Source organism: Anomalospiza imberbis, chromosome 8 (assembly GCF_031753505.1).
Source record: "Anomalospiza imberbis isolate Cuckoo-Finch-1a 21T00152 chromosome 8, ASM3175350v1, whole genome shotgun sequence".
Classification (NCBI taxonomy): Eukaryota; Metazoa; Chordata; class Aves; order Passeriformes; family Viduidae; genus Anomalospiza; species Anomalospiza imberbis.
In genome coordinates, this window is record NC_089688.1 from 12,172,631 (window position 1) to 12,186,234 (window position 13,604).

At 38.7% G+C, this 13,604-nt stretch overlaps 1 protein-coding gene and 2 long non-coding RNA genes across 4 annotated transcripts in view; 1 reads left to right on the top strand and 2 right to left on the bottom strand.

Annotated features, from left to right (window-relative positions):
• Nucleotides 1-13,604, bottom strand: part of ZMIZ1 (zinc finger MIZ-type containing 1) — a 717,720-nt gene that overhangs the window by 600,127 nt on the left and 103,989 nt on the right. The gene's annotated exons all lie outside the window — the stretch shown is intronic.
• LOC137477944 (uncharacterized) overlaps nt 1-13,604 on the bottom strand; it is a 295,868-nt gene that overhangs the window by 194,195 nt on the left and 88,069 nt on the right. The window lies entirely within an intron of this gene.
• Nucleotides 35-8,902, top strand: LOC137477943 (uncharacterized). Of its 2 annotated transcripts, XR_011001297.1 has the most exons (4): nt 35-579; nt 963-1,084; nt 2,300-2,510; nt 2,907-3,230. It is a non-coding gene; the product is annotated as an uncharacterized lncRNA (long non-coding RNA). The 2 variants fall into 2 exon arrangements; XR_011001296.1 differs by lacking the exons at nt 2,300-2,510; nt 2,907-3,230 and adding an exon at nt 8,464-8,902 and having other exon boundaries at nt 40-579.

The window sequence follows — 13,604 nt, forward strand, 5'->3', positions numbered from 1 at the left end:
TTGACAACAGCACCACTGACTTCCATGCCCTGCTGGCCTCTCAAGGAGCAAGGCCACAGTCAGCCTGGAGTGTGGCGGTCACCAGCAGTGCAAAATCAAGAGTGGACTGAGGTGTCTTTAGGCTGTAGGAAGAACATCAAAGGAATAATGCTCAAGACACTTGGGAGTGACCCAGAGGAAAGGAAGAGCCTACATATCAGCATGAGAAATTACTCATCAGCAGAGTAATCCCTCATAGGGCTCTCAGGGTTAATCAATTTATACTTTATGTAAATCACAGATGAACCTGTCGCCTGTTTGCTGGCACCGTGGTCTTTAGCAGTCTGTCTGCTACTGGATTATTTTAACATTCTAGTGAGTCTTGTGACCCCATAAAATCATGGCAGTGTTCTCAGTTTCAAACCACACCTGAGCTCAGGAGCACTGCAGAAGTTTGAAGGAATGTACATTTTAGCATCATGTACCACTAACGTTCCAGCCTGTAGTTGTCTTGTATGCACAGACACTGTTCATTTGTTATAGCTCTACTAACGGTGACCCGTATGAAAGCACCAGATTTCATACAACCAGCCTGTGCAGGTACAGAGAAGTACCAGTATCTTTTAAAATACATCTCTAAACCAAAAAAATTATCACCATAGTTTTAGTACTTATTTACCGTATTTTGAATTAAAGCAATGTATCAAATTGTATCAAGCCATTTGCTTTATTCCTACTTATAAGCTATATTTCCTAGTTATTTGAATTTCTCATTATTTGAACTATCCTGAAAATAGGAAATACTGATCTCAGTGAAGAGTCTTGATAACAGGGTTCAACTCTGTAGCTAGAAAGAGAGCATAACTTGCTCTGCATACAAACTTGCCACTGACTCCCAGTTATCTTCAGAAGCTCCATTAATAAAGCAAGGCCACAAGCCATGGCTCAACACCTGACCATGAAAGTTTAGCCTTTGATCCCAGCAGAGGAACTTTATGCTTTCATTGAGGATTGCTGGGTCTTGGCTTCTGTCCTGAAGACATGTCATTCACCAGAGAAGTTTGCTGTTTCTGTTTGTTCTTGGTACCTGCTTGCATATGCAAAGGTAAGCATGCTCCTATTCTCTGCAGGCCTTAAAACAGATTTTATCTGCCACAAGAGAGCAACATTCAGTCCTTATAAAGTAACTGTATTTTTTTCATGTAAAATGCTTTTAATTGCATAAGACTTTTTTTAACATTACCATACATAAAGGAAATTAGCCAGAAGTCTTTTTTCTGGGACTTAAGAAATAAAGGTCAAACATTTCCTTTATTTCTGGTCTTTGACACATACACTTTAAAACATGGCCAAGAAACTACACATCTGGCATCTTTGTTCTTACTGTATTAATCTGTTCCCATCCAGTATGAGGCCTGAGTTAATGAATCACTGGTGCTGGATATGATCCTCAGGGAAGTTTTGAATTTACTGTGCTGTGTTTTATATTGATGGCATGGTGCTGCAGAACTAAAACAGACACCTGCCCTGGCTCAAAGGCATGTTTTTCACATGATTTAGCTAATAAAGTTATATGAATAGGAATTTATTACTGAATTTTAGGAACACTAAAGTCACTGTTTATATAGTCCAAGTCCGGTCTGGTCCTTAAGACGCTACAGTATATTATGTTGCAGTGTTCTGCCAAATAAACTGAGCTGGCTGTGATATGACAATATTAGCATACTGGTCCAGTAATACATAATACCCTGATCTACCTTTTCCTAAGCTAATATAGAAGCTAAAATTATTTTAATGGAAGGCTACTTTAATCAAATTACTACTGTTTTCATTTGCTCAGTTGCACTCAGCATTCAGTGATTGGTCTCATCAGGCACCATGACCAAAGACACCCTTCCAAAATTCTGTTATTTCTCATCCTAGGCTGAGCAGTTTTCTCTGAACTACCCAGAAGAAAGGATTCAATAGTTTAGTTGATCCACTTCCTCTCTTGTGAGCAACCTCGCTTAGGCCTGAGAGAGAGAGAGCACCGAGCTCAGGACTGCTGATGAGATTCTACATTTATCTCTCTGATGAAGAGCTTCTTTCTCTAGTCTTTTCCTTTCACACAGTTCTGCCTTTTCAGTCCTCTTGTACTGCTTGCGCTCAGCCAAGGTACTGGTGAAGACCATGATCTCATTTCTGTTCTCCTCCTGAGGCCTGGGCTCCAGGGCGTTCTGTGCTTTGCCAGGTGCAGTGCGGCTGCTCCAGGCTCTGCCCTGGCTGAGCAAGCACGGCTGGCTGTGTGAAATAAGGCTGTGCCCTCCTTCCCCCTTCACAGCTGACCTGCTGCTGCTAACTGGACAGAGGGATAACCCTGCTGCCTGGATTCAAACAGCAAGTGAGTCTGAAGGAAACAGTCTATCTGTTATTCTCATGGGGAGCAGGAAAGGTTTAATGATGGAATTCAGCCTTTACTCCCTATTCTCATGGACAACCCCTTTTCTGTCCAACAGAATACAGAGAGGTACTCAATGCAAGCAGATTTCTAGGTAATGATACCAATTCAAATATATTTTATTAGTATTTTCCCACATATTTAGTCCACAGGTTTGTGAAGCCAAAGTTGAAAGATGCTACAATTTTAGAGGGAAAGCAAAAGAGTCTGGAAGATATATAAACTGGCTTAGTGTAAGTGAAAACAGCATGCAAAACTCTTTAAAAACTGCTGCTTTTACAGCTCCAAATCAGTGTCCATTGAAATTACTGCTTCCTGTGTCAGTCCTTCCTTGCTGAAGACTTTCAAGGCACTTACCCATTCTTGCCACTCTTCAAGATCTCCCAAACCATTATTGTAGTTACTAACTTTGGAGAGACAATTAGCAACCTCTTGTCACTAATCTATGTTTGTCTTAACAACTCAACACCATTTCTAGTCTTTATTACAGCCTATAAATGGAAAATTAATGAGAGCTGTTCAAATTGCCTCACTGAAATTAAGTTAAAAATGAAAATATCTACAATGCAAGAACCATAGACTGGTGCTGTACAAATATGGTTATGAAACAAGTCAGGCTATTCAAGCTCACCCAGCCTCCAGTAACGGACAAGACTGAAAACATCAACATATCAGCTTCAGAGAAAAAGGGCCCAGAGAGGATCTGACAAGGGCTGGAAGCTGAAGTTTAAGAAATAACCCTCTATTCAGAAAAAAATAGATACATTTTAAAATCTTGGTTACTTCTCTATTATATTTATTACAAGAGAACAATTTACACTTTCTCATATTTTTACTGATTATTTTCCCTAGGTTTTTGGGGTTTTTTGGGGGGGGGTTGTTTGGTTTTTGTTTGGGTTTTTTTTTTTTTTTTGGGGGGGTTTTTTTGGTTTTTTTTTTTTGTTCTGTACACATGCATGATGCATGGCTGCCATAGTGTCACACAATAACAACAGTAACAAAAATGCCCCAATAAACAACTGAAATTTACCACACTAATTAAAATATTTATTCTAAATTATTTTTTCAAAGTCTAACCTTCCCTACTTCTCTCATTCCCTTTTGCTTTTTTATCAGGATAACAGGGTATGTAAGTCAGGATATCGATGTGAGCCATGCCTTCACTACAGATATAAATTATGTTTCTTACTCTCTTCAAACTCATATTCTATCTAGTAAAGGAAATTATAGATATATACAGAAACTCCAAGTTTTAGTTTGCTAATGCCCCTGATGACTTTGTCAATTAGTCTCCATGCTAGTAGGATGATCTTATGTTACTAAAGCAGGAAAGGACTTTTCTTCAGAGGCAAGCAACCATAAAGCAGTCAAGGCATCCAGTCCCAGTTAAAAGTTTCCCAACTACTTTACAATGCTAGGATAACTGCTTCAGAAGAGTCCTTTTAATTCTAAAACATATGATGCTCAGTTCTATTTGTATCAGTATTCTCTCTAAAGACAAATAGTCCTTTTTCTTTTCCAGTCTTTCCTTCTAGCAGAAAGAACTCTAGATTAGGCTGAATAAATAAGGTGTTTTTTCCTTGTCTTGTGGAACTGTATATAAGATTCCCTGTTCATTTCAGTCAGCTTTTTCTGTTATACCTTGGAATCATCTTTCTTTCGTAAGAGACCAATGTGATCATCATCCCAAAAGAAATCTTCAACACTATCAGTGTTGCCTATATGAATAATTTTTAGACACATCCTCAGACCACAAGTTTTCCACAGCTGTGTTCACTGGTGATTCATAACTCTACTATGATCAACTAAGAGGCCTAGAATTTTTCCTTCCCATTGTTTCCATTTGTATTGCTTCTAGATTGTAATATGAACTGCTGCTTCACAGTTTGAACAATTAGTCCCACCTGTACAAACCATAATCCAGTTCTCTTGTGACATTCTTAGCCTCCTGCTTCTAGGAACCTCTTATCCACTTCTCAAGTGTCATTAGCTTGTGTCTATTTTCTGTGTCCGGGTCATTAAAAAAAAATTTAATATTAGTCCTAAGAGTGGACTTAAGAGTCTTTGAGGACTTTAATGACTGTAGCCTTCCTTCCCCTTTCAGCATAACCCTCAGTCTCTTCTTTTTAGCCAGTGCCTTATCCATTTCACAGTCCTTGCTCTAATCCCCATCTCACCTGCCTTCACCAATGATTTCCCAGGTGGCGCCAAATGCTGTACTGAAGGCCAGAAGGATTAGAACATTTCCCTTGTCTTCAACAAGCTATTAGACAAATCTGGAAACAAGGGTTGAATTTAGATAAAGATACCAGTTATAAATAGGCCCTGCACCAAAGGGAATATCAGGAAAGAAAACACTAATGTCAGGAAGAAAAAATGTAAATATCAGGATGCTTCTGGCCTTTGAACAAAATAGGTGCCATTTAGAATTTCTTGGAATGACTTTGAAAAGAAAGAGTACAGTTAGAATGTTGGCTCCTAAATGAATTTTTTTTCAGGATAAGTGAAGAGGATTTTGAGGTGTAGAGAAATAATCTGAGAGAGAAACTCCCCATGAACAGTCCTGGGTGATTGTGCTGCAGAGTCTGATGACAAGTGAGAGTTGAGTCACTTGAGTTTCAGGCAGTGGCACTGGCCTTTTTTGATGCACAGATCACTAATAGTGATGAAGTAATTATGTGTGTGACATGGTTATACTAGTAAATTAAGCTAATTGAGGTGCTTCTTCTCTCCTTTGCTCCTCAGCTCCTGAGTCTTCCAAGTGTATCCAACAAATCTTCTGATAGAAGCACAGCCTCACAGACTGTGACATGCACACATACAGTGTATGCATGGTTTGCATCCCAGATAACTCATGCATGCAACTTAGCCACAGTTTTTTCCTTGCCACTGATTTATTTGCATAACTATTGGAGAAATTACCCTTGGTTTTCAGTGTGGACTTCTTGATCTCATATGTTTTAGATTAAAAGTCATTAAATTATCAGAGCAAATTCTTACACTTGTATATGCCATTGCCGAATGGATAAGTTGTCAAGTATGACATCAATTGCTACATCACAGGCTTTAAAATCAATTTTTGAAAAAAAAAAAAAAAACCAAAAACCAAAAGCAACCAAAAAATGTTTTAATTTACTTTTTTGGCTGTACATTTCAGTCAACATTTTAAATGCAAAATAAAATTTAAATTTAAAATCTAAATTCTCTTTGAAAAGTAACAGGTTATTTTTAAATTGGACTCAGTCCATGTCAAATCCACACAAAAACTAACTCGGCCGCATACTCAGGTTTAAAAAAGAAATGTGACTTGTTTTTAGCCACTAAGAGTGTTTTTTTCTTTTCAAATAGCAGGTTCAAAGGATTAACATGAAAATAAAGTCTTTCCTATCAGCTTGTGCAGAAAGTAGAGCAGCATAAGATATTACAATCTGCAAATAATGTGAATTCATGTATCCTGCATTCTACAAGTGGGAACTTCATTTAAGACCTGAGTAAATTGGCATGACGGGGCAGCAGGAAGGCAATTCAAGGAAGGAATCCTAAGGACCAGCCCAGTAACACAGAGTGGCCCCACCCTTTTTTCCTGGCCTCAAGAATGAAATAACAGATGTCAAGATGCTTTGCTGTAGTCCTGTTGTGGCCTGCCTATAGATTGGGATATTTGAATTTCATTTCCCTGCCTCCACTAAGAGTGTCATTGAAAGCCTGATGACATTGGCTTTGTGTAGGTGAGGTGGATTTCCTCTATAGTTCGTGTTGGCACAGTAGCACTTGAAATGCAAAACACAAACATTTTCTTAACAGTGCTAAATGTTCTCATTATTCAAAGGCATGGAAACAGGCCAGAAACTGTTCAGATTACCAGTGAGCCTTTCAAGCTAGCTGTACAAAAGTAGGTATTATAACATGCGAGAAGGTACAGAGAAAAGTGATGACTCTGTTGACTGTAGGAACAAAGGCAGCGACAGTATAGATAGTTTATAGTGCTTAATCCCTATAATCTGAAAGGTGAGAAAGGATCAAGAGGACTGTATTAAATGTACTATATCTGCTTTTAAGGTTATGGTTGCTGCTGAGAGATAATCAAGCACACATTTTAGAACAGTGTTTAGAATGGAAAGGAATAATTTCATACCTGACATTGGAATTACTTATTCCAGAAAAAAATAATGTATCAGATGCTGCCTAAACAAAAAAGAGCGCAGAGACAGGGAACATAGGGTTCTCCTGCATCGTTCAAAAGACAACCACTATCATGTTAAATAAAATAACATTTAAAAAATGAGCCTCAGTGGGCTGAAGAGCCTTTCTTCAATTTGACATTTCTGCTGTTCTTCATAATGTGCCTTTTTTTAAACATTACCCCCTCAATTAACTCATAATTGCTGTCCATGCCATATGAATTATGCAGCATTTGATGTAAATTCAGATTCCCTGGCACTGAACAAATCTAAGGGCATTTCAGAACTTGGTGTAATTACAAAAGTAATCCCTTTGGACAAAGAATGAAAATGAATATCATCTTTTTTCATCCTGGTTGGTTTGTATGGTACTTCTATGCTAAGTTCCCCTTGGGCTGCCATGAAAGTGCGTGGATTGGATCTGGCTGAGATGGCATTAATTTTCTCCACTTCAGCCCTCACAGAACTGTACTCCACTGGTGGCTAGAAAGGTGTTTCTAACACGCAGTGTTTTGGCCCCTGCTGAACAGGGCTGGTACAGCGTCAGGGCTGTCTCTCCAAGAGTTACCCCTTACCAATAGGCTGGGGGCGGGCAGGATCTGGGGAGGAGACAAAGCCAGGAGAGCTGACCCAAAATGACAAAATGCAATAAAAGCTAGGAGAAAGAAGGAAGTGAGGAGCATTTGTTTTTACATTTATTTTCCAGAGCAACCACTATATGTACTGAAACTCTGCTTCCCATCAGCACTCTCTGCTGATGGGAAGTAGAGAATAAATCTTTGGTTTTCTTTTGCTTCTGCTGGGGAGGGGAGTGATAGAGAGGCTTGGTGTATGCCTGGCATCCAGCCAAGGTCAGCCCACCACAGTGCAATAGCAAGGAAGATCCTAAACTGGGGTAAATAAGCACAGGTCAGGAGAAATAAAGGGATCCAGCCCAGCTGACACCAGTGCTACCTGTGGCTGCAATTTCTCCTCAAATTTATCCTTGATGAGTTCTTCACTGCAACTCTAACTGAACTAGAGTCTGAGTGGAATATATTACTGGGAAAAAAGCAAAACAAGTCTTGCAGTCTACTATGCTCTGAATTATTCAATGGTTAAAAGATTCAACATTTATCCAAAATAAGAGGAACAGGGGCAGTAAATCAGTGCATTTAAATATGTGGCAACTTGTAGAGCAGTGGACAAAGGAGGCAATGGGGAAAAACTGATGCATAGGAAGTTCCACCAGAATATGAGAAAAAACTTTACTGTGCACTGGAACTGATTGTTCAGAGAGGGTGTGAAGTCAAACTGTCTGGGTGAAATCCTGTGCAATCTGTTCTAGGATGACCTCACCTGAGCAGAGAGGTTGGGCCAAATGACCCATGGTACTCCTGACTTTCTCCTTCAATCTCTGTAATTTTATGAGTATTTCTCTAACCTGTTATGTTTGTTTCTGGAATCAGGCTTATAGGAGAATAAACAAAATATTCTAGGAGGGAGTCTGGATTCTAAGTGATTTCTAATGCTCTTGGAAACTAACAGACTCTCAACAAATGTAAAAAATACAATAAGATTTATGTGCATCAAATTTTTTCAGTGTACCTAGCACAGCAAAAAAATATTTCTGAAAATGTTCTTAGGCTGGGAATACATCTAATCAGCAAAAATCCAAATGTTTACTATATTGGCCAGACATAAAAAAAACTCAGCATACTGATAGCCTTGATATTAAGGTGATTGGTGAGAATTTTCACTAAATACAAGATGAGAGAAAGCAAACTAAGTAAGACAAGGCGCTCAAGGCTGACTTCCATATGCATTTCTTAGCTAATGTGCTATTTTCATTTAGACAGAAGCAAATCTGCCCCTCTAAATCTGCAGATGGGGGTGGGGTGTGTTGCCAGAGTTGAGGAGATCCTAGTGAAGCTGTGACAAGAAATGCTTGGAGGAGCTGAAAAGCAGGAATAGAGAGAGAAGACAAAAAGCAAGGACGGGAGACAAGCTATCAAGAAGATACTATGACTGGTAGCACAGAGGATTGCACACCAAATCAACAGTTCTTAAAGCCTACATATTTTCAGTCTGAATTTTTGCCAGGTCACGGGAATTTGAGCTAATGCAAGACTTCTCATTTAAACAAATTTGACACTGAGCTTGACTAAACTCAACCTTGAGCTTTCATGATTAATTTTTCTCCAATTCCAGGATAAAATTGCAAGACAACACTGAAAAGAGTTTTGGCCAGAAAGCCTCAAATACAGAGATGCCTATAGAGTCAGGTGAATGAAAGTATATTAAGAATCTCTCCAAATATGTTTTTCTCTTATAACACTACCATCAACATATTATAAATACAATTCCATTTTATAACTCCTCCAACCCGACCACAGCTCAGATACAAAAATGTAGTGATACAACTACATTTTTATCTTAATCTATTTAACAAAGATGTGCTGTAACCAGTGCAATTGCAAGAAAGAATTTTTGAAATACACCAAGCACACCAATACAACTGTCATTTTCCACAATTTTGTTATTGTGTTTCCTGCCCCGATCACTCGAAGAAACTTCTGAAGCTGCACAAGTAGGAGTGAAGATGGGCTACAAGCCATGAAGTCACATCCTGCTATTGACCCTGCTGTCAGGGATGTTTATGCCACTCTTCTGATGGATTACCTGAGTTTAGTATGATTATTGCAAGGAATGTATGAAATAAAAAAGTGTGACTATTCCTCCTTTACAGAAGAAACGTGAAAGCCAAGAAAGATTATGTGATTTTCCTGAGACAACTTAAAAAAAAAAAGTATGCAAAATCATGTATACTTAATTCGGCATGGCCGAAACTTAGGCTTTCTCCTCTACAACAGGAGATAAGTAAAATTCTGCCTCCAATTTTTAACCTGTCAATCACATTCATTTATCTTAAAGTGTGGGGGGGAAACAGTCCAGCTCCTTTCTCAGTATACTGTAAACACAGAACTTTTTACCAAAATAAAGAGCTGAAGAATCAAACTGAATAGATACTACGTTCCATACAATATTAAAATAATAACCACGATTCCTCACCTTTAGTATTTTTGGCTTCTGGTGGTATTTCCTGACTGTGATAAAGGGAATCATTAATATTATCCCTGCTTTGCTGCCTCTTTGTCTCCCCCTCCCCCTCCTTTTCTCTATATGGAGACAGGTGCCGTAGTCTCTACTGAAAACTGAAGTATAACCATCTAATTGTTAATCAGCCAGTAGAGAGTGGCTGATAAAGCAAAATGCCATGATGACTTCCACTTGAGAATGTAAAAAATTAGGTAAAATTGATCTTTGATGTACTCTTACCATAACTTTTCTTCCTGGATACTCAGAGTCCTAAACCCACACTCTTAAAATCAGATGCTCTTCCTTTTTAACAAGCATTATTACAAATGTGAAGTCAATTGATGGCTTGCATTGACTTGAACAGGACAATAGTTAAATTATGTACTCAAGGTCATACAGAAAGTCTGTATGAGGATGAGAAAGATTTTATTAGCTTTGTACATTAACATTTTTTCTCTCTGGCTATGACAGCTCTAAAATTTATTGTCATTTCCCTAGGTAGTGCCCTGTATTACTAGTCTGAAATCATATGAAGCAAAATTATTTGCTTTCAGAGTTTTTTTAAAGTATCCTAAAAAGATTAAAACGATTACTGAGTCTGACTGTATTTTCTGACACTTGGAAATAAAGTTGCATTGCTACTGAAACAAAATTCAAGAGTAATTATGTTTCTGTCTAAATATTTGTCAGTAAAGCTTTTTATTCTGTCTCCCCTTCAAAGTCTGCTACATTCAAAATAGTTAGTCACACCACAGAGCACAGAAATTCCTTTCTGAACATTAGCCATCCAATCCAGCTTTTTTTAGAAGCCACCAAGAAAACGGTGACCCCTTCCACACACATATAATACAGACAGTCACTCATGCATTAACAGCCATAAACCCCCAAAGGTCGTTTCCATGACAACCCCAGGGTCCTTAATGACCCTGACAGTTCAATGATTTTGTTTTGTTTGAGAGTGAAGGAATAATAAGTCTTCTCCCATCACCCCCTACCCCCTCTGCTGCACTGATATGCTGTTCATTATCTGATCCCAGGCTCAGCCCTGGAGACAGAGCGGCAGCCAGCTCTGAAAGACAAGAGCCTCGCTGCAGACAAAGAGCATCGAAGGAGCTGAGCGTGCTCAGCATACTGCAGCAGCACCAGCCTCATTAATTCCATTACTGGCCCAATGAGTTTAAGCAAGTGCCAGGGGTATTACAATAGTTTGTAGCAATATGTTGCATAAGTGAGCCCCAAATCACTGTACAGTTATTTAGAAAGTACATTTTGCATACCACTAGCAGGACTGTTTCTGTTAATGATGTGTGCCAGAAACACAATAAGATATTGCAGCTAGTCTGCAGCAAGACCTATAATTTTAATGACATGATGAATAAGGCAATTAATGTACTTCAATCTATTTCCCATATGTATCATATTTAACTTCAGAGAACTAAAGAGATATCCAAGAGAAAGAAGTGTAATAATGCATCACTAAATGGGTAGGCTACTCCTAATTCTTTGAATGCACGTTTCTTAGTACAGCTCTGCAGCTGAACCTTCTATTCTTTAATTAGAAATCAGCTACAGGCATATGCAGACTTTCATTCCCAATATTATATGGAGTCTTCATTAAATGCTATAGAAACTGGCTTGTTGATCCAATGTCGTTCTTTATGAAATTCCACTAAAAGCTGCTTCCATTGTTTGCATGAAACTATATCCATTCATTTGATCCCAGCCCAGCATTGTCTCATCATGACTATGGTCTTTCTAGTGCCATATTAAACCAGCTCTTTGGTGACCTATTTTATGGATGGATGAATCAAAATTGCCTTCGTTTTCCTTCACTTCATAGATTAACTGTGCATTGAACATAAATGGTATAAATTATGGCTTCCAAAAGGTTTCTCTAAGTAGAATCATTGGCCATTGGCCTTACAGCTTTCAGAGTCACTGCAAGTTGCAACTCTTAGGGAGACCACAGTTGTGTCTTCCTCTTCCTACTCGCATAGAGACCTCGAGGCAGTATCCTGGGACTAAAATACTCAGTACATCTGAAAGGTCCCTGTGTTTACAGGTAGATATGCTACTGTTACAGTAGTTTTGTACCTGTAACATAAGAGGTGGCCCAACCTTTCTAATGAGAGTGAGAAATCTTTAATGTGTTTTCGATCAAATTTTAACAATTTTTCTGCATTCAACTTTACTGTATAACATTCAATCCTTTGATCTAGAGAAATGCTTAACTTCAGATGGCTTTAGGAGAAACATGCTATGGCACAGTCCCCTCAGGGTACATGCATCCTCAGAATATAGGCCCTATAATGCAGCTATCCTGAACTGTCCCTAACTTTTTAGTTCAATTCCCTGGAATTTATTAAAAATATATATATTTTAGACAAATGAATTTTCCCAGAGAAACTGTCTCCTTCAGCACTTGAACTCCATGAGCATCTTGAATTTTTGTTGCAATTTGTATGTTACATTCAGTCATTACTTGGGGAAAGTTAATCAGTATTCTCTGGGATAAAAAAAAACAATCTAAATTTTTGCTTTATTCTGAATAGTAGAATCTAATATGAGTCAAACTACTTACAGAGGAAGTCAGAGATAGGACTGGAGCACAGGCACTAGACCCTTCTGCTCTTTCCTAGCACTCAATTTCCACTCCCTCAAATATAATGATACGCCTTTTAATCTTGCCTACACTTGGTTTATTCCTCTTAACGGCAACCTAAAGCAAGGTCACTGGAAAGTCAGAGACAACACAGCACATCCAAGTTTCATGCAGGAAAGAAGAGAGATTTAAAGAAAAAATTTAGCATCTTGCTTCTACAGTTAATTGTTTCCAGCAGAATGTCTTGATTGTATACTACAAAGGTAATCCAAACTCTCAGTTACAGCCACACTACAACCTGCATACTGCCCACATATGACATTTCCTCCTGCATGCCATCCATGTTTCTCTCCATGATGGCAGAGTTTCCCAGGTTCTGCAGAGCTTCCCCACAGAGTGCTATACACGCCTTCCTAAGCAAGCCCTTTGCTCTCAGTTTCATTACCATGTTCTATGCATACCCCACGTTATGCAGAAGTAGTCTTGGTCTGATAGCAATTAAATATACCCAGAGGCCTGGATTCCTCTTCGAGTGCACATACAGCTCTCATTAATGTTAATGTTGGCTATGCACCTTATCACAAGGAGAAGCAGGGAGATCCATAAAAGTACCTAACCTGGGGAAAATCTGGCTGGGAAGAAAATGATGTGTGCATGCACATAGGATGTAGTTCTCCATTTCAATGTAGTTTTCATAAACAGTGGAAAGTCTTCCATCCCACAAGGCAAAGAAATTAAGCACCTAATGTGTCAGCAGCCTCCAAATATAATCATACTGTTTCTGCCCTGCTAACAGTACAACACAGTCAGCTATGAAACACAGTGTGTAGCTCTGCAGAAATTGTGAGATTTTTTTATTATTTTTGTGATAACCAGAGACACTTAGAAAGCCTGAATAGGGTTAGGATCCTACTGAAGTCTCTCCTCAGAAAATGTATAATATGTCTCTTCCGTAGTAAGTTTAGACATAAAACAGGGAAGACAGAAAAATGAAGTGGTTATCTCCATTTCACACACTAGCAGAAGAGGCATAAAGGCGCAGTTACTTTCCCAAGTTTACAGCAACAGGAAGCAGAAAGAGACGGCAAATTTCTTGAAATCTATCCCAACCCTTCCACTGCATCAATGTCTTTCCCCAAATCTGAAAGCTTCATCTCCCATCTCATTCACTTCAACAGTTCATGAAACAAAAATGCATCCCACAGGATTTTTTGTAGGATTCCCTTTTTCTTACATTTCATCTTGTTAAAGGCATGTAGCACATACTAAAAGACAACACTTCAAATTCCTTTTCCAGCAGGGAACAAAAGACTCTCACAGGACCAGG